Consider the following 22,589-nt stretch of genomic DNA (forward strand, 5'->3'; position numbering starts at 1 on the left):
CCAACTAATTGCTTGTCTGTCTGCTTATTTCTCCCTCCCCCTGTTGCCCAACCTCAGTAGGTCTGTGTATATAGGGCCTGAATGCACCAAAGACAAAAGAGACTAAACAAAGACAATTTCACCTAAATGTTCAATTTTATCACAGTGCTCTCCATTCACTTGAATCCCCTTCAGAGGAGTTGGAACAGGGAAAGAAGTCCATATAATCACAAAACTCTCAGTTGCTTTGCCAGCTATTAGAAAGAGGAACTGCACATGCCTTCGCAAGGTAAGTAGAGGGAACCACACCCCAAACCACTGAACCTGACATGCTGGCTTTCCCACTACTTTTCAGTGTAAAAAATTCTTTATTCTGATCCAAAACTATGGAGTACATTGATTTTCCTTTGTTATATCATCTGATGTAAATCTTACGACTCTTAATTGTCTTTTCAATGAACCCTAATATGCAGAGGCTTGAACTGTATTGAATCATACAGGAAAACAGGCTTATTGCTTTATTGCTTTAGGTCCTTTTTTTTTTTTCTTTTTTTTTTTTTGCCTGCTTGCTTGCTCATTTAAAGGGAAACAAATTGAAGAGCTATGCCTCTCATTATGCTTCTTTGTAATTTGCATCCAAAAGTAAATAGCAATTATGGAACAGAGTGGAATTATGGCTACATTACTTCATCATTCTTGTGGCTGGAACATTAAAATATGGACACAGATTTCCAGTTTTAAAAATCTCCAGGAAAAGATCAGTTACTTCTACTAACAGCTGCCTCCTGGAGTGCTTCGGCAAAACAGAGGCAGGTTATTTGTAGAAATGGTGTCAACTGCTCTTTCCTCTACATTTTGGAAGAACTATGCTCTCAGACACGTCCAGGTGTGCAGGTACAAGGTGCTTCCCTACTTCCCCCTCCATTTCACACAAGTAACCAAGCACTGAAATATATAATGCATAGCCTGAATCAACAGTGAAAGAGTAACAGCTAACTGCTGCACCCTGCCAGGAGCTCGGGTTGTTATTTTATGCGAAGGAGACACAACAGCTCTGTCCTTCTCTCAGGAGCTAAGGTACTTGAGTCTGATCATTGCTTTTCATGAAAGAGAAACACAATTTTTAAATATTATTAGCCAGCACATTAAACACTTAGTCCTTGCATCTGATAAAAGCCAGCAGAGTACCATCAGTCCTCAAGGACGTACTCTCCAGCGAGCAGTACGCTACAACCCAGCCAGGGACACAGCCTACAACTGAGCACCTGCTGCACCCAAAGGTGCCTTCAAGCTGCAGGATTACCTGCACAGAGGCAGGAGCACATCAGCATTAGTGATTTCTGTACAGCTGACACAATTCACTGCAGTTTCACACAGTAGCTGGGTCTACGCTAAAATCAGCTAGAGATGGCCTTTTCTTTCCTGAAGACCTGTAGCTTTGCTTTCGTCTTCTCTATCTAATTAGGAAGTGCAGCTGGTGACTTTGACTACCTTGGTTGTCTTTAAAAACCTCTTCCCCCTCTACCTCACCCTCTAGTCATGCTCTTGTTTTGACACTCGACAGAGGCTGTTTTGTATCACTAAACATTTTTGAGTCAGGGAGCAAAATATTCCTTATAAATGAAAAAGGAAGAGATGGAATAAGCGTGCAAACAGCAAGCCCAAACAGATTTATGGCAACTTCCAATATAATGTGGCAGCATTGCTAAACTCCCACTCTTTTATCTGCGTATTTGTAATGAGAAAATACAAAGAAATCAGACTAGAGACTCCAGGCTGTTGCATAGTAATGGAGATATCTGGACATCACCTAATTTTGTATGTGTCTTACCTTGCACTTCCAATTTTATTGCTTTGGTGGAACAACTACAGAACACACAAAAAAACCTTGCTGTATTTGGCCTAAAGACATTGTGGAAATAATCACCAAAACTGCTTGCAAGCTAAAACTATGATTGGAAAATACATAAAAATGGACAAACAAGAATTTTTTTTCAGATGGGAAATGTCATTAAATCATGGCACTATTTATATTCCTCTAGTGTAGATTATTTTCTTAGAGTTTAGAAAGCATACACAAGCAAATAAAACTACTGCATTTCTGACAATTTTAAGTTGCTAGAGACTGCAGTAAGCAGTGACAGGACTGTGCTCCTCTTAGTTTCAGTCATAGCAATTGAGAAACAGGCACATCCAGCTGGTAAAACTGGTCATGCAATCTAAGCTGCTTCACAGAAACCTAGAGAAGCAAATCTCACATGACTAGCCAGTCAACACTGGCAGAAAACAAAAGAGAAGTATTTCTTGCTTTAATTTTTTTTAAGTGCTTATTTTAATTTTATAGATTTTTTAAAAAATAAGTAAAAATACTTCGACATTTTAAAATTTAAATTTTAATTGAACAATGTGAAGCAGAAGGAACTGCTACATACTACTTCCTTTCTTAAGGTAGAAAAAATATTTTTGCATCTTTTTTCAAATACTCATCTAATTTACCATCTCTCTCTCTCTCTGGCTGATGTTTCTAACCCTGAAGAACTGAAAAGAAATGGACTTCCAGCACTTCATTACATCTATTGATAGCCATTCTGATATGTAGAGGTAAACAATAAAGAAAAAAGCTTAAAATTCAAAATTAAAATAGATATTAAAAAATACATGAAACTTATCATCTTTTCTCCATAATCAGTAGTAACAGTAGAGGTAACTCAATACTATACATTCCCTGCTGCTGGAATTCACTTGAGTCAATACAGTTACAGTGGCAGAAAAATACCAAAAAAATACCAAATGTGACATCTATTGAATTCAAAACTAAGGAATTCTGGTTTATATTATATAATCAGTCTTATGCCCATGAAATAACTGATTGTTTATAATAACTGTTTATAATGCAGCCTTTGCATTAATTATTTCTTTGAAGAATACAAATTATAGAGTTTAATACAAATAACCTTTGAATATCCATTGGTGGCTATTGGCAGCTGCATAACATATTGACAAAAAGCTTCAAAACAAAAAAATTTATTCTAGATGATTTCCATGAGCTCCTATGTCATCAATTTACAAACAGGTTTGTTGTATTATAATTATAATTAATACCATCAATTTACAGCTGCCCTGGGGATAGTAACTTAAATTATATTAATTGTTGCTTTCATTACCACAGCTTCTGTAGTCCTTACTTGTAGAGCCCATTTTTATTGTCTTGGTTACCTTACAAACACAAACAAACACTTCCATTTAATCTCTCATATGCTCTATATGCATTCAGCATACTGCTTATTTTGTAATTTAAATTGAGGTTCCATTGTCAATGATTGCTTCTCGGGACTTCCTTCTGGAATACAGATTGCTAAAGTGAAATTCAATATGCTGGTTCACGTTACCACTTCTTCCACTGATTTGCTAACGTAAGTCATTCCATTAATAAAACAACACCCTGAGAAAACCTCATTCTTGAAACATCTTCTTCTTCTTTTGAAGATATTTATTTGTTTAAAGGACAGAAAAGGAAATTATGAGTAAATAGTAGCAAAATACCAAGTGTTATTGAAATGGAAACGTGTTGACTGAAGCACTGTTTTGGTCAGAGCACAAATTCACATGCTTACAATTCCAAAGTGATAAATATAGCTCTGACAGTCAGAGAGAGCACAGCTAACACCATTCAGCCAGCCAGGGAGAGGGGCCATCCAAAAATACAGCCCAGATTCTGTAATCTCTCCGTAAACTCCTTTTCTATGTTCAGACTAAAGTCAAACCACAGACATTGTCTCCTCCTCGAGAAAAAAAAAAAAATCTAGTCAGATGGAATTATCAGTTAATGAGATGTAAGAATCTTCAGCCTATCTTCATATCTGGACGACTTATAGCCATCACAGTAACCTAATATGGATTAACTTTTTATTGTGTAATATGAACTCTGGCTTTTCTAAAACCTTTTACAAACAGCAGCAGATGATCATCTGAACACCAACTTTCTCTCTGTGAAACTTCAGAGGAAAAAGCTAAACCTGTTCCAAAAGTCCAGAATGAAATTACAGTCAAGATGAAGTTTGTGCCAAAGTTCCCAAGGACAGCTGTGGTCCAGAAGGTTCCCCAAGCTTTATGATGTGCCTATTTTGTCACCTTCAGCAAATCATTTGTGTTTCTTTCATGACATCAACACACACTCAAAATGCAGACAAGTATCTTTTGAAAATGAATGTGTGATGTGTGTAAATCACTAGAAAGAGCAAATGAATAATAGTAAAAAATTTTAATCTACTAATCAAAATGCAAGAGCTCATTCAGATTAAGTGGTTTTTTTCAAACATCATTTTAATTAGCCCTTCAGCCCAGCAGACTTTATACAACTATAATTGCTCTTTGATACTGCTCTACACATATGCAGCTAAGTTTGATGGAAAGTAAGTAAAAATAACGTTTAATTTCCTCCTTTTTCAAAGAGCAAGTAAAATACCTTGCCTGTTATGCTTACTCAACTTAATTAAATGCAGTGTGACTAAATGGTCATAAAATATTAGACCTTAGGACGACCTGGGTCTTTAAATCATATTTATAGTATCACTGACACCCTTAAACTCCTTATTTGCTTCCAGTCTCTGAAACTAGCTAAGAAGCAACATCTCCCAAGTTAAAACACTGTGTAGTAACACCCCAAGCTGCTCTAGTCCATCACCCATGCATAAAACCACAGCTAGGCAGTCCCATACCCAGACTGCCCCTAGCATCTCCCTCAGCAGGTAATCACCACTTCCTTCTGGCTGTCCTGTGTTCATTTTGCTGTGTGGATCAGCCAGAAATTAAGCTGAAATACTGTTGCTGATTTTGCACTAGTGTGGCCACGCTTGGCATCTTGCCTTCCATAGAGGCAGTCAAGGACTGACAAAAGTAGACTGAAAAAGTTTGAAAATATTTTTTTTAAACCAAAACAAAACAAAAAGGTGGTGCTGTCAAACATGCACATGGACTGCTTATCAAATATTTTTATATTGTTCATTGTCAGAAGACTCCTTGGGAAATGTGAGACTGTAGATAAAGAAAAATAACTGCCTTGAAACTGGAGTCCTTACAAGGTCATAGGACTTGATATGTAGAACATCCATACCAGCACATTAATAGTTACATTTAAGAACTGATATACATAATATACGATTATGCAATGTCATGATACCTCTGCCCAACAAAAAAGGCTGCACACTGGTTAGTCACATTAGTATAGCAGTGAGGCCCAGTCCATTTTTGAACAATTCCATCTTAATTACTCAGTGAGAAATTGAAACTTAGAATTTATTCTTTTTCCTGTAAGAGTTTCTTGAAATTTCAGCCCTGCAAGAGAGTCCCAAAATGCTGCTGTCACCCTCACAGCAACCTTGAAGCACATTCTCTTTAATCTATATGACATCATTCCTCTCATTGTCTTTTCCCAAAAGCTGTGCCTATCAATAAGAGAGTGTAGCTTTCAAATCAAGCACCAGGAGGATAAATAGATCCCTGCTTACTTCTGTCAAAGCTGAGACATCAGTCTTGTGGGTGATGCTAGCAAGGAACTTCAATTTTATAGTATCACACATCAGGCATTTGCCTTTTGGTGTCACAAAATGTCTGAGGGGTTGAGGGCCAGAGGGATTCCAGCCAGAGCAGCTCCCTCCCCACAGAGCTGAGGCTGAGGTTCCACCACCACACACTGAGCACTGCCAGTCCTGCCTGTGGCACCAGAGGAGATTCAAGCCCAGTGGTGCTGCCAGCACAGGTGAGCATCTCCCCTGTTCTCCTTTCAAAAACACATTCCAGAGAAAGTTTGGTAACGCACCAGTGACATTGTTGCAAGCAATACATTTTGGGAGCAGGTGGTGCCCAGCATCACAGCTGTGCCTGCACATATCCCTGCATGTATTGAAAACTGCACCCTCTTATTGATAGAATGACAGAATAGTCTGAGTTGGAAGGGACCCATAAGGGTCAACGAGTCCAGCTTCCAAGTGAGTTGCCAGGGATCGAACCCACAACCTTGCCATTCTTTGCATGTGCTTTAACCAGTCGAGATAATATCCTAGCAGACCATTGATTCTGTACAACGGATTAACCACATAGTGACTCCAGAAATGTGCTAATTCTACATGTCATGCTATCATAGCTTGAAGGCTGTTGAAGAAAAACAAGGGATTTTAAAGATGCTTCCAAAACTACAAGCACAAGGTAATAGCAGGAACCTTGAAAATGCAAGTGTGGAATAGGAGCCCTAGGGTTATAAGTAAAAATCATTAATAATGTTGCTCACTACAGAAATGCAACTTTGTGTGCTGGTATTAAGAAAAACAGAGGAAGCAAAGAACCAGTATCTGGCATACATAAAACATCAAGCACCATCAAATTTAGATACAGGATATGCTGGCTGATGAAGGAGGAGCAAGTTAACTGTTAACAAAGACAGTAAAGTAGCTTCAAGTGGGCCCAAAGCACAGGGTAAGCCCCACCATCAACATTGTCCACCTTCCTGCAAGCAACTGGAGATGCTGGCAGCTTCCATAATAATGCATAGAAAATAAAAGTGGTAGAAATGAAAAAGTTGTCTAGGTTGCCTTCATGGTGTTATCATTGGGAATGAGCTGCAACACCATTTGTACTTTAAGTGTGAGTATGTCTGTACCTAGACTACATCATAAGTCCCATGTATGTGAGAGCTTGTGTGCATTTGGGTGAACAGTACAATGAGGAAGTGCTGGGACAAAACAGATTGAAGAGAGGGTGTGAGAGGTAGTACACAAAAGTCTTTCTCAAATGGATAAATTCAGGGGATTAGTTGTCCAGTTGAATACAAAATAAATTATAAATTCACAATACCAAGCATCAGCACAAGACCACCAGGGCACACTGGAATCAGCAATGAACAAGTTGAACCCCACCCAAGACAGCTGTATCTGCTGTACACACATAGACAAAGACTGCAGGATTACACATACAGGTCACTCTTAGAAGCCAAAGGCACAGTAGTAAAGCCTTCTCCTTCTGCACAAAGGGCTGTCCTGACAGCTGGGCATGAGTTAGTGCATGAGGGCTTGAGAAAGCTGCTTGAGTAACCAAACACACCCTGTGAAAAATTATCTGCTTTAATAACAACAGCCTCATTCTCTTAATGATAAGATCTTGAATAGCAAAAGGGTTCATTAAAATGTTGTTTTTGAGAAATGCTTCCTTCAACTTGTTCCTGTCAGGGAAAAGGGAATTAATAACATCATAACTCTGTGATTAGACTGCTAATTTTTCAATTAGAGTAACTACAATTTTTTTCATCTCTGTACGTGTTTCGCTAGCTTGCATAAGTTGCACAAGGTATCTTGTTTCACCACCCTTGAGGTTTGGTAGTGATTTGCATGCAGCAGATGAGATTGAGCATTTCCCACCTGGGCAAGGCACAGTTTTTAAAAAACTGTAAAAAAAAAAAAGGGGGGGGGGGGGTTTGAAAAAAAAGTGTTGAAGCACTGTCTTGCTGGTTTGCTTAGATGCAGCTGAAGGAGGACTGGTACAGCCTCTGAGTTACACTTCAAACTTCTCCAGGTTAACAGTTGTGTGTGAAATCCCTCATGGACCCTGATGAGGATATGCTGGATGTCAGAGCTCTCAGTGCTTCTGGGCAAGTCTGCTGTTAGCATGAGCGCTTTAGCAATATTTTGGCAAACACAACATCATTTGTTCCACAACAGCGTTTTCTCGGTGTTTCCCTGGGTATAACTCTATTGAAAACACTTCAACACAGTGTGAACACCCAGTCATCCAAGTCTGACAGGAAGAAATGAACAACCATGGCCCTTTGTACCATGGTCACCTGCTAATTGTAGCATTTACTCTAAGAAAAATTGTTGTCAAACCTAAAGGGCTACAGCTTCAGGTTCAAATTCATTCTCACTGCCACCACTTTCAGCAAAGAAAATTCTTTCCAGGAGAGGATACAAGACAGTTTTCAACACCCCCCACTCAGAGACTACTTCTGTAAGACTTATTGTGCCCATTCTCATGCCCCAGGTTAACAGATCTGTCATTACCTCCTGCCCCTGATACAACCAACCAGCTCCAACTGCTCTCATCAAAACAGCAAAATTCAGTGATATGCTCATACACGACCAGCAGCTACTACCTGCATATCTCCACTGACAGCTGCCTCCTCATTTTGATTTTCTGATTTCCTAAAAGTTTCCTTTTCCTCTAAATTTCCTCTTTTACTCCTGCTGTCTGTTCTCAGCTAAACAAAACTTGTTAAAAGTACTTTTAAGTTTTTGATGGCTTTACCAGTTTAGTTTATAAAAATATTTTCAGTTTTTAAAAGAGTAAAAAGTAAGGCATCTTGATCGTTAAAATGTTTTGGACAAATTTTGTTTAATTGGAAAATAAATTTTCATTTAAAAATAGTGGATCTAGCAGAAGGAAAGTAAACCAAATGTGATTTGGTTCTGGCAGCACAGATTCTGTAAAGTTCTTTCCTGTGTTTGGACTCTGCTATTCCTATTATTTTAAAATAAGAATCACATTTTCAATAGATATCTCCTTTCCCAAACTGCTATAACTTGTGTTTGGGCAGTGGTACTGCTGAGGAACTATATTCTTGGAGCAGGAATCCAAAGAATATTAAGAAAGAGTTGTGTTAAATTTTCAAAAGGCCATACAGCTGCCACCTACATGCCAATGACAGATAATGGCACATCTTTCATGTTTTGGAGTTATCTCACTAAATGATCACGACATACTCTCAAATATGTTTTTCAATATTCAAAAAGCCATCTGGCCTCTGGATTTAACAATCCATTTTATCCATCACAAAAGGGTATTTTGAAAAAAAGAAAAATAACGTTGTCATAGATTTCAACACAAGCAAATTACAACCTGAGTCTTTATCTAATCATGTATGACCAGACTGAGGGCTTCTAATTAGTCTGCCACCATTCTTTTTCTACTCATTCCAGCAGAAAGCAGTGAAAGTCTTGTAATATCAGCTAGCCCATATTGCTCAGCTCCTTTCCATAAAGAAAGAACAGAGTTCTCATTGATGGCACATTAGGGATACACAGAGTAGTTTGGAAATATCAGCTGCTAAATTTTCAGCTTTTAAACAATGTACACATAAGGGAAGACAGTTAGTATTTTAATCTCTAAGAAATTGATTATTTCATCTTGTATTATCAGCAATAGGCTTCCCTTCAGAAGCTGCACTCTTTACAGTCACCTATGCCAGGCTTTTAACAAATAATCAATACAAGCCTATCTACAAGCATTCTTACCTGTCCCCTACCAGTAAAATTCAGAGGTCTGATAATTCAGATGTCTCCTGCAGACTGCTGCCTGTAGTATGTAGAGCACAGTTTGGAAGATAAATAAAAAATGAACATTAAAAAAGCAGCGACAAAATGTCTGTGATAAAACTGAAGAAGAGGTCATATTTTCCCCTTCTCAGCAAGGATTTTCAGAGGTCCTTTTAATGAGCTATTTTCTGAGTAGGTCTGTGTGGGCCCAGAAGAATGCTGGCTACAAAGAGTAATTATTCTGGCACTCAACTACTAGCAAACAATAGGATAAAGCTGAATGGCTGTTGGCTTCTTCTGCACGTTCACAGGAGGGCACAATAATAAACTTAGAATCTTGTTTTCTTCTCTGTGCTAATCATTAAAAAGCAGCTGTCTTTAAACATTCGACTTGAGCTTTCCCAGATATCAAGAACACTGCATGTTTAACAGTACCAGGGTCTTTTTCATATGACTTTATCTGTTGGGAAAAATAGCTACACTCATTCCAATTAAAGAACTTTAACTTATTAAATGATTTTACATTATATACACACAAACTTGACTTGTCTCATTAAAAAAAAAAAAAGTTAGTTTTTCCACTTTGGCATAATAATTCACTAAATACAGTCATGTACCATTCCTCAGATATTTTAGAGTGTAGGAGAAAGAATAGAAGAACTGTAGGAGAACAGCAGACTGTACATTTTGCACCAAGAACAAGCATAACTTCTTTAGACAACAAATCTGGGTAGTGAGAAAACACTTCATGACCAAATATGCTACTAATGTCAGGCTTCTAAAGAAGAATCTTCCAAATTTAAGCAAAACTCTGTCATTGTTATAAAGAATACTTTGGAGTTTCAGTTGAAAATGTACAAATAACACTCTTTCCATAGATGCTACAAACTATCTAAAATTATCAGTGGATCAAAATATAAGGAAAAAAAGGGGCGACAACCTAATTGAAATGAACAAAAATCTACATGTTATCTACTGATACTTTTTTCAGAAGTTCCCAATATTAGAATACAGGTGACAATGCAATGGAAAACACTTTCGCATGTAGTAAGAAACAATGTTGATTCAGTACTTAATTCCTATGCATTTCTACTGTCATGTTGTATCTTCATTCTAGGAAATTGGAGGAAGGCATGAATGTAAAAATCATAGCTTTAGATTAAAGAAACAATTGAATCAATTTACTGACAGAACTGCAATATAAGAGATTTTATAAATATTTTTATCACTCTAAAGTAGTTCAAAGCCTGTATTTCCTATAATACCCCAAAATAAACTCAGTACAATCAAGGTTGACCCTGTATTTCATACAGATTCTTAAACCACCCTCATCACCAGGGAGAAGCCAATACCCTCAAGCTGTGCATTAAGTGACATTCCTGACATACATTACATGGGATGGATTCTGTCTCTCCTCCTGTAAAGGACATTTAGCACTTTGATGATGTCAGGAGCGTTCATAAGTCAAGGTTCTCTTGTGCTGTGTTTTCTATTAGCTAAAGACACGTGTCCTCCTCTTCAAACTCTAGGTTTTAGAGTCCAAAATTTTTCAGCCATTCAAAGAGACCTTTGCTCCTTTTGCCTTAGTGGGAGATGAATCTGCAGTCTCCTAGAAGCAGTGCTGACAGATTCAGCTTGCTTACTGCAGTGCCCTAAAATGCCTGGATTGAGGAGAGTCCTGCAAGATTTCAGAAGAAATGGTGATTTTTTTTTTCCATCACTTTGGACCATTTTTTCTTAAAGTTACTTGAAATAAGTCAATTTTTACCTGAGAACTGAGTGAAAATGAGTATGATTCTGAGTTTCTGTATTTGGTCTTAGCTTTGAAAAGGGAAAAAATATATATTGGATGAAGATTCAAATTCAAATTCAAATTAAGTAAAATAGGAGGTTAATATATAGTTCCAAAAAAATGAAAGCATTTAAGTTATCAGTTTGTTAGTTGGAGATATCAGTCATAGTTTTAATTTTCAAGAGCAGGGATTATTAACCAGACATCAAATACATATCCTTCATTTAAATTCAACAGAAAAGACCCTATAACTCATGCATTATTTTTTCATCCAATGTTTTGACAAGTTAGAAGATTTACAGATAATAAACAGATTTGGACTTAATAAAAGTCCTTGTTTTGCATCAGCAAATGACTCTTGCAAGTATTCTTTATCCCAGAGATTATATGTCCTGTGAACAATATTAAAAATGACAAGCATTTTTAATAAAGCTCTCCTATCTGCCTGCACAAGGCACCATGCAATCTGTGAAAGTTTCAGAATCAATGTCTTCTGAACAGCATAATTGGTTTACATAACACAGAAGCATATCTAGTCTCAAAAAAAAAAAATTAATCAAAAACCCTAAAACTCTAAGTCATATATCAAGACCATCCTAACAGCAATGTATTGGCAATCCAATAAAATTTTAGGCATGGACACTTTTCACTAAATCTTTGGATTATTTTAAAATATTCTTAACTCAGTTTTTACAAAAAAAAAAAGGCACTGCTGTACTACTTATGTCAAATTCTTTTTCATAGTGTTAGACTTTATGTACCTATTGACTACAGCTTTTACTTCAGGAAAAAGTGATGAGGAGCTCAGTCTTGCCATGGCTATCCAGGTGACGTTTTGATTACAGCAGAGACTACAGGTCAAGGGGGGAGCTCAGCTGCCAAAGAAAAGCAAAAGGCAGATATACCCACAGGCCCAATCCTCTTCCTTAAAACACCCATTCTCTGACTCTTAAAGCAAATTTAATCAGTGACATGTGTTCTCCCAAAAAGTTGTTCCCTCATGCAGTATTTGTCACAGCTCATCTCTGGCTTTGCATCTGCCCTGCCTATTAGGTCTTGTTTGTTAAATACCCAGAAACTGGCATGGAGAAAAGAATTTAAAAGTTAAGGAAATGAATGAAGTTATTTTTGGAAGTAACTTAAAACCCCTCTTGTACCAAGAAATTACTTTTTCTCTGCTTTCCAAGAAAGATTCTTTTAGAAAACTACCAAATATACTAGTAGAAAATTAAATTCCATTAATTTAAAAGGTTGCCTTTAATTTCAGTAGAAGTCATATGCTGGCTTTTCTGTTGCATGTTGCAAAACAGTTTTGTTGTATGTTGCCTCAACAGACTCTATATTGCCACTGTACATAGGAAATCCCATCTCCTTTGCAGTTCTGCAGTGGACCAGGAATTTTTCATTTAAGTATTTTCTTCCACATTAAAAAAGTTATTTTGCTTGAACGAAACCTTTTAACAGAACATATTTGGCTTTATTCGTTTGATCTGGATGGTGCCTTGAATCAAGGAGGGAATGATTAGTGGAAGCACCAGAAAGGAGAAACAGAACTGCTTTTGAATATGTCTCTCTTTGAATGACAGGAAGGAAACTCACCCCATGTTTCCTACAGTGCTGATGAATGACCCAGCTACCAGACTATTTTCAGATGTCTCTTTCTCAGATGTGTTTTTCAACATAAGCTTTGAAAGATGTCTTCCACCATTAGCATCAGAAAACAGATTGCCAAAGGTTGAAACCCTCCTTCTGATAAAGTCTTTTCCTAGTCAGAATTGTTAGACACAATTCTTGAATGTTATACTGGTGTCACAACCTTCCAGAGAAGGGGAAGTATTTGACTCAAAAAATCCTGACACTAAGGCCTTTGAAGAAGGATTTGAGGAGCAAGAAAGGAGTTTTTGGTAACTGTGAGGGGACAGGTTTTGTTCTGCAGCACTCACTGGAACCTGCCTTTTGCCTGCAAGCAGCCAAAAGCCACTGCAGCACTTGATGGCCACAAACAAGCCAGAAGGTTGCAAGTGAAGGATCTGCACATCTGGTCTGTCAGATGCCTTTATTCTTCTTCCAAAACAATGCATCTGAAAAATGCACATGGTCATAGATTTGAAGCAATTGGCAGACATTTTTGTTTAGCTCCTCACTAATGCTAAATAAACACAAGATTTAAGGCTGTGTGGACCCACAGCAGTTCTTGGCAAAATTCAACAGCAAAAAGGTTTATGGAGAGTAATTTGTTCTAAAAAAAACAGATCAGGTCTGCTTAAGAACTCCTTGTCTGCTACATAGGACACAAACTATTTCTTAGTCATTGCATTTTCCCTCCAATTTACTAGAACCTCAAACATTCAATAGAGCATTCAGGATTAAGAGGCTTTGGCATGGTTTCTGTAAAAAGTGCATGTCTTTGTGCGTGTGTGTTCATAAAATGAAAGACAGGAGAATGCTGTGTGGGTGGAGGTGAAGTGTCAAGAATTTGGGATTTGCTTTTGCAAATAGCTAGGTCAGCAGACTTGTCCTATTACAATATACTAGGCCTTGCTCACATGAAAAGAGTTTTTAATGGAAATTTTTTTAATGAAAAAATTTAGACTTGAGCAAAATTTTATGATGTTTTTGAGATTGCATCAAAATAAAAAATAAAACAGGCTTTCATACATTTGTACCTGCTACTTAAAAATACACTTCATTCCATGAGGACTAATGAAAGAAACAGTTCCATATGAATTATGCTATATCACTTCAGAAAACCAAATTCTAAATTATCAGCTTGTTTCAACCCTAATTACCCATGCGGCACCCTTCAGAAGTTGTTTTCTCATCCAAACTTAGCTTATCTCTCCTGAAGCGTGTGCACCTGATTGCAAGACTATTTTTAAAGGTTATTATCTGTCAGTGGAGGTACAGACAGTGAACCAATTATCTAGGAACTGCTGGACATCCACAACTGCAAGATTAAAAAAAATACTATGGTGCAATGGACTTATTTAAATGCTTACCATTACTTCTTCCCTGGGTAGCATTAGAATGTGTCTCTGCTAACAGGGGATAACACATTCAAATGTGTTAGTCAAGCATTTGCAGTCATGTGGCCTTTCATACCTGGTAAAACAAGCCTGAAAGATCATGAAAAAATCTTTTGCAGCATTTCTTAGTCAGCAACATTGAATTCTGCATCACTTCTAAGATATTTATCTTCCTTTTTTTGTTTCCTTTGTTTTTTGGGGGGTTTTTTGGGGGGGTTTTTTGGGGGTTTTTTTTGGGGGTTTTTTTTTTTTTTGCTGTTTTTCATCACTTTAAAACACCTGGTACACAAATACAAAACTACATTCTGGAAAAGAATTCTTATATGCTGCATCCATCATTGCAACTGATCAGTAAGATAAACCCTCTGGTAAAGTTTCATGTTTCTTCTCTGTTCAGATTGACTGCACATTTTTCTAGGAATTGTAAAAATGCACTCACTAAATTATCAAACACAACTTCTGAGAGCCTAATGAGATGTAGTTCAATGCAAAGGCTTTTTCATTATTATTAATATTATAAAATTACAGTATAATTATTGAAAAATTAAATCTAAAATAAAATTAAAAATAGGCATGATATCTTTGAAGAATATACAAAGAACGTAACTTACTCCTGTAGCAGCAAAGGAAGGTGCACAAAAAAGTCACCAAGAATTGGTTTGCTGTTAGGTTTTGACATCAAATGTAAGGAATTTTCAATCAATTAAATTGTGTTCAGAATGCAGAGAACCATTAAAAGCTTTTTGAAATTTTCTGAGGACAATTGAATCATTGAGGGGGGAGAAAAAAGCCCATAATAAGAATATTTAAGGGAAAAAAAATACTAAGTTAATATAAGGTAACAAAGAGGGATTCATTTAACAAATACATAGAAATTCCACAAAAAGAATCCATACAAATAATTAATATTTAGGGCAATTCAGAAGGAACTAAGGATTAGCTGTTGATCAGGACGCAGGAATGGAATGGACAATTTAGGTCCCTTGCTCTGGCCCAGTGAATATTCAATTAGTTAAACAACATGAAAGACTTTCATTAGGAGAAACTCACTGACATACTCGGTGCCTAATGATGAAGAATTGTAATTGCCTCGCAAATGGAGAGATGTGAGTTCAGCTCATAATGCTGGCCCCTTTCTCACACGGTTCTCTAGGTGTCAGCTCTCAGACACTGCACAAGCTGGGACTTTGACTGATCCAGCATGCCAGTTTTTATAGTCTCACTCTCGTAAGAAACTGATACCTAGTTGAGAGGCCTAAATTTGGAAAGAGACACAGCTGAGAATGCCGAGCAAGGCAAGCTGCTCCCCCATGGCTCTGTGTCAGATCCTTACCGCTTCCAAGGGCCAGGGCTTGGGCTCTTTTCTACAGTCGGCTTTTCCTGACGGCTCCCCGAGGCAGCTTCACAACTCCGGGGTCGTAACTTTCTTGGGTGATTACTACAGATAGATCCAAATTATCCCTCCTTAAGCTCCAGAGCTCGGGAGACCTGAGCCAGTCTGGGTCACCAGCCACGCACATACAGGCTAATTGTGTAACACGTCACCTAATTTAATAAGCAGAGCACGGCTCTGTGCTAACCGAATGACTCATCCTCCACACCAAAGTGGCTCCCATCCAGATGGACATAGCACGGTGGTGCCTCCTTTCCTTTTAACATGGCCCTGCAGGCTTTAGAGGGGATGTGCCTGTGTGCATGGACAAAACACCACACAGCACCTCCAGATGAGTCCTGCAAAGGCAACACAGGACTAAGAGCTATTGTGGTCCCACTTCTCATGACTTTCAGGTTCCAGCCAGCACCTCTCAGTTCTCACAAAAGATCTTTTTTGTCCAAATGTGCACTGCTGAGCCCTAGACAAAACCCACACTTTCTGTACCCTTCCATAGTACCTACATGGTGAAAATAAAAGTCTATGGCCAAATCAACTCCAGTGAGATCTAGAGTGCTAAGTCATCATGAATTTGTGCAAGTAAATGCCTCCCAGCTCAGGTTTCCACCATGCAGAGTCCATGCCAGTTATATCACCCTAAAATTCCTGTACTTTGGAGGGTTATGCAATTTGCAGCACATAGTTTTCCAGACTACCTCCACTAGATCAGCCTGGTATTTTGATACCAGTCATTCACATTCAGAAGTCAGCAACCTCCAATCAAGTTTCAATTGCAATCAAATGATTGGCACATCTTAAAGATGCATCAACCATTACATAAGTAATAGTAAAACTCCATTTTTGAACAGAAAAAGTATGTTGCTCCAGATATCTAATTTTGATGGAAGTCACAAAAATGGATTTGTATTCTGAAAAAAAAAATCTTTTAATTACATTGAATCTGTTCACTACTTGAATTGCTGGAAATGAAATTAATTGTATGACAGCTCCTAATAAGAAAATTTTACCTATAAGCATTTCATATCTAAACCAATAAGTGCTATCCTTGCAGCTAGGGGAAAAAAAGGCACAAAAATAACTACTGCCTTCTGAAGGAGATATTAAAGGCAATGCTAACAAGTAAACTGACGCAATATATAATAATCTTACTCCTGCCAAGGAGTATCATGACAAAATCAATATGATATATATGTCAATACATGCCAATGTTATTTTAATATCAAATCAGAGTCCTAGGTCAATGTTTTGTGTAGCTGGTGATAAAAGTGACAGTGGTAATAGCAGTATTACTTATCGAGACGTGTTATGTCAGCTTCCTTCTGTTCCTGTCAACACTGAAAACGTATAATGATAATGCACTACATATGCTCCCCACCTCTCTCTGCCAGCATCAACCTAACTTATGCCAAATCTTTCTAGAAACACTAATTAACATGCCCTGCTACAGAGAGCTGAGATACTGAGGCTGTCTAATTTAAAATGCTGATGAATAAGTAATAAACTTTCAAGCATTACAAGCAAACTAAGGTTTAGCCAATGTAGATATTATAAAAGGCCAACAGTGATTGAAGTTGGACATTCTAATAGCTTTTATATAATGAAAATACCTCGTTTTTTAGTACCACATATACCATCTAGTAATACAATAATGGCAGTATAACAGAAATGCTTGATTACCTACAGAAGACCTTAAAATCATTTTACAGGTTTTTCCCAGTGAAGATTTCATTAGAGACCACAGCACACACATATACAAGAGATATGTCACATTTTCCACAGTCAATAAAGGAGACAAAAAAACCTTTTGAAGCATCATTTTAGCCTAATTACTGTTTCCCAGCTGTGACAGCCTTCATAAAATAAAAATACTCCTTGGAAACATTCATATGCATGACAGCAACTTTTCTGGGCCCAAGTATCACCCTCAGGAAAGACTAATCCCTAAATCTCCAGCAACTTGGGAGTTAGTCCTTTGTAGCTCACTCCTACTCGCATAGGCTCTGGCAAACACTACCTGCAGTGGTGGCAGCAGGTGCTCAGGTCACAGCCACTGACCAGCGTGTCCATGGCTCACTGAGACCGAAGGGGGACAATGTAGTGTTGTATATGCCCAAACCAATTAATGAGTACTGAGGTGGGGAGAGGTGGGATGGGAATTTTAGGACCAGAGGGGCCTCTGAGATTTTCACTGTTGATTTCAGTGAAGAAACATCGTCAAATTTTGTCCAGAGTACTTTAATCAAAATGTTTAAGTGAGGTCAAATGTGCTGCTCTTACTTTCTCTAATGAGAAAAGAAAGCACAGGGTGGACTTGGTTTATCTTCTGTCATGGAAACCTAGTCTAATCCTGTGCTAAAACATTAGACAGAAGACCACACCATTAACAAGGCTAAGTATTGTTACTGTGCAAAATTCAGAACTAAATATAAAACATACATTATATCTTACTCCTTATATGAGTCTCCAGAACAAAAATCTTTGTGTTATTATTCTTTTTGGCTTGAATAGTCATCTCATTAGCAAGACACGTGATAGGGATCAAAATACTTGAAGAATCACTCAGAAAAATTACTTCACAAAGTCGATTCTTTAAAGAGTTTAAATGCTGTCAGCTTGGAAGATATTTCTTCTCTGCTGTTCAGATTCAGGAGCAGTATATCTTGTATGACCGGACGTACACCATAAATATTATAGATGGTCAGAAGTAATGTATTAGTTTGTTAGATTTTAAAATGGCTTTTAAACAACCAAAAAATAATTCTTATTGTTTCTATGAATAAATTACATCAGTAATCTTTGTAGTAAACATTATCTGAGACAGAAGGTTTTACATCTACAGTGATTAGCATGAGTTTAATATCCATCAGTCAACAGCAACTGTAATAAAATACAGAGAGCCCTTGAGCTTATGGTGTGGTATTCTACAAAAGCAATCACATTTCTCTGCGTGTTGTGGAAGTGAAGTTTTTTTGATGACAGCCAGCCAAATTCATTTCTAGTGACAGAGAAAACCAATGGTACAAAGACAATAGCCTCAGGGATCTGCCTATCCATTATCTTCAAAACAAATCAATTTCATGCTTATATAAACATCACTGCACCTTGTCAAACGCTAATTCTTTAAAAGCATTCCCAAAAAACCTACTTGATCCATGCAGTAAGTACCGCAGTGAAACACCATTTTAAATTAAACCAAATAGCTTTAAAATTGACAAGGACATGACACTGAGGAAAGGGAAAGCTAATGATACCATATTCTTTAACACAGTCCCCACAACTTGCAGGCAAATCCTAAACTGTACTTCAAACGTGACAAAGAAAGTAGAAAATAGTTTTCTAATCACCAAAATCACCACAATATTTGTTCCTTTGGGGTGGAGAACCTCTTAAAAAAACCCAAAGCTTTGTGCATCAACACAGGTCCTGGTGAAACCAGAGATCACCTAGTGACCAACTTCTGACTTTTTAACATCTGTACTATCTGTTGATGCATAATTCCATACAAAACACTACATACCATGTTGCAGCATTCCTGTAGAACATTCTGCTGGAGAGCAGCACTTCAGCATCATATAAAAAATTGCAGGTCTCTTCTTTTTCTTTAAAGCTGTCTAAATATGTTGGTAATAGTAAGCAAAACAAAAAAAATCTGACACCACTGTGCCTATGAGAAAGCATTACAATAATGATGAAGAAAGTTTTATAAAGAGCTAAAATTGTACAATAGTAAAGAATGAATCCTGCTGCTTCAGGAAACCATAAAAAATCTGAAGTATCTGAGGAAGAGTTCATTAAAGATGTAAAACTCATATGAAGGTGAATTAAGGGACTGTGGGTTTCCTCTTCAGCTGATATCAACTGCCAGCACTCCCTGTATCTCCCTGTGGCTTCACTGATCCACACTACACAATCAATGGGGGAAAAAACCAGAGCAAGAAGATATTTCAGCTGGGTATCAGGAAACATTTTCCAGTGCCATATAGCACTCTAAAATAACTCTCAGGACAGTAATGCAAATTCTGTACCAAACTTCAGCAATCAGGCTTTTAGGAGCAGAGGAAAATAGGTAAGGCACAAAAAAGTATTTCCTATATAGAATATTATCATTAATCTATAGTAAGGACTATTTTTCACAATGTTTTCCATTAGCATATAGCTCATTTCTAAATACCTTCTTAAATATTGTTTAGCATCCAATTCATATCCTCCATAAACTATTTATAAGTTGTTTGATTTATTAAGTATTTGAAATGCTCAAATATTCTTTCTATTACACTAGGAAGAGGCTGGCAATATAAAGATGATTACACTACCAAACAAGGGCAGGTGTGTAATACAGGCAGTTGTTCTTCCTTTTCAAACCAGCTTTCCGAATAAAGTCTGCCTGAAGAAACTTAAACGCATGCACTCCCCAACCACCAGGCAAGAGGCCATTCTTGCAAGAGGTAATGCTCATTCCCTCTTCTATTACACTGCTTTATATTCAGAAAATACTCAGTATTTATGATTGCTTATTGGCCAACAAAATTTAAGGGATGTTATTAATAGAGAGTGAGATTTGGGGGCTGGGATGCATCTAAAGGTTGATTTAAATAAATTATTTAGCGACTGGGTCTCCAGGATGCTGGAGGCACCCACATTCCCCTGCCCCACTCTAGCAGGATGCTTTTTAAAAGGGGACAATGATTTTTCTTTTCCCTTTCCCTTTGTCTTAAACAGAAATGACCATGCTGTGGAACTCTGTTCTGTGAGAGGGGACTCAGATCAAATTCATAGGACCAAAGGACTTACCAAAATAACTTCTGTTTTCTGCATTTATGATAGAGATATGGTTTCACTCTGGCACCAAAATACTCAGAGTATACTGTAAAGTGAAGCCATGGAAGCTGAAATAGGTGTGCTTGGAAAATTTTGATATACAAAAACCTTGAAAGCCCATGACTTGAAGGGAACTAAAAATCCCTTTTCCAGAATTTCAACTGAGATATTTGAATTATGTCTGAACCTTACTCTCAGTGGAAAAAGCTTTTCATCTCAAAAGAGACTTCTTCCTTGCCCTGCACTGTAGTAAGCTAGCTGGAAATATGGTCAGTAAGAGCCATTTAATTTTTTTTGTCTTCTGTCATCTCCAGCTCAAGAACTGTGGTATAAATCTGGAAAATAAATAGGAAGAGATCAGATTTGTTTTAGACTAAACGGACTGAAAATAATCTACACGCCAGAATATTGCACTGTCTCTTGGACTAATCTACATGTCAGAAAACTAGACTGCTCTCCCAGTGCTGACATGGGACCTTCTCTCTTAAGATATACAGTATCTTTAGAACAGTGGGCTTGGTGGTGGGAAGGGAGACAAAACCTCAGCTGTCCTTCCAAGACACCCCTCTGGGTCTGTAAAGTAAACAAATGGGGACAGCTTTTTACAAATGCAGGGTGGGGGCCCAAAACAAACAGAAGGCAACCAGCTCCATGGTCTCATGTGTGTTTGGGGTCAGGTGGAGGTACAGAATCTTCTGGAGAGCCTGGAATAACTCCACCTCAAATTTCAGTAAAACTGACTGAGCTTTTTTTTTTTCTTTTTCTTTTTTTCTTTTTTTTGGTAGTCAATTCTGATCAAAGCAGACTGAGGCTAACAGTTTTATATATCCCTTTTTCCATTTCATACTACTTAACTTGAAGGCAATTGCTCAGTTAAGCCAGCTTGATTTGCAGAGGCTGTAATCCAATGAGCAATATGACTGAGAAAAAGAGCAGCACCCTTTCCAGCTCTCCTCCAGCCCAACTGCTTGTCTGCAAGTGATGTTCTTTGTCTCCTCAGTTCAGCTGTCCAGATTTTTGCTTTGCCTCAGGCAATGTAGAATTTTTCCCTGGAGAATTAAGTTTTCTCTGCACAAAACAGCCTAAGAAAAAATAATTTTAAAAAGCTACTGCCATTGACTTCTGATTTCAGTCCAATAAGTGCAAGCACAAAGGAAATTAGGTTAATCTAATACCACATGCAATGAGTCAGAGTATCTGGTTCAGTCATACAGGTGCTAAGTGCGTTTACCTGCTGCGGGTACCATGGTCACTATCTTTGATAAATCTCATGGATTTCATTTCTGTCTGTGTCACTATGTGTCTATAGGTACCTATGTATCACACTTCAGCTCACTGTTGCAAAAGCCAGGTTTGATTATTATTTTGTTATTGGGCACATTGCTCTTGGTGATGCAGCACAGCTTGGCTACGTATATTAATTAGGTCTATCAGGTGAGATATAACCCTCTTTCTTCCTACAAATGTCCTTCTTTATTAGTAGACAGAGTGTCCTTTGTAAAGTTACTCTTGTTTAAATGAGAAAAGCTGTTTCGTTGGTGAAGATTTTTATTGTGAGGCATTTTTTTCCTAGAATTGAAATTTTCTGCATTGTGATTTTCTAACATAAACAGAAGACTAGATGAGAACAATCAAGTGGTTCATCTGTTGCTATAATTTCAGTTAATTCTTGCAAGAATTTTTGCAGAGTTCCTGCATAATTTTACTGCTTTAATTCATACTCAGAGTATTTACACTCTAAAATTAAACAAAGTTCAAGCAATGGAAGTGGGATATTTCCACATATTTCTGTCTTGCACTTTCATGACAAAGGCATAGAAAAGTTCTCTGCAGTCTAAGTGAAGCTTTCATTAATTATTTGAAGGCAGATACACTGACTGTATCTGTGATCTCAGTGAATACATACTAGTTAAACAATCTCCTTTTCACAAATTAATACTGGGTGAAAAGCATTTATTATTAGATATACGTAAATCATTCTATGAGTAGATTCTTTTTCTCCACGTTTCTTTTTTCCCAAAACACAATAGAGTTGCCAAGGAAAATACAGGCAATCCTACAGCCATTTTTTTTCTGCAAGTGTAATTGCCCTCTCTCAGGGCATGTGATGTCCCTTCAAAATTTTTTTCTTTCCTGACTAGAGACTACTACATCAGAGACCATCCTGAATTTACAAACACAGCAAGGAGAGTAACTTTCCAGGACTATTTTATCTGACGATTCAATAAAGGCATCTACAAGCCTTGTGGATCAGTCCCACTCCAGTGGTGATGTCTAAATGG

At 37.5% G+C, this 22,589-nt stretch overlaps 1 protein-coding gene across 2 annotated transcripts in view; it reads right to left on the bottom strand.

The window, feature by feature from the left end:
- Positions 1-22,589, bottom strand: part of MLIP (muscular LMNA interacting protein) — a 104,192-nt gene that overhangs the window by 61,710 nt on the left and 19,893 nt on the right. The gene's annotated exons all lie outside the window — the stretch shown is intronic.

The sequence above is a fragment of the Chamaea fasciata genome, unplaced genomic scaffold, assembly GCF_029207755.1.
Source record: "Chamaea fasciata isolate MVZ Bird 193981 ecotype frontalis unplaced genomic scaffold, bChaFas1.0.hap1 SCAF_3, whole genome shotgun sequence".
Classification (NCBI taxonomy): domain Eukaryota; kingdom Metazoa; phylum Chordata; class Aves; order Passeriformes; family Sylviidae; genus Chamaea; species Chamaea fasciata.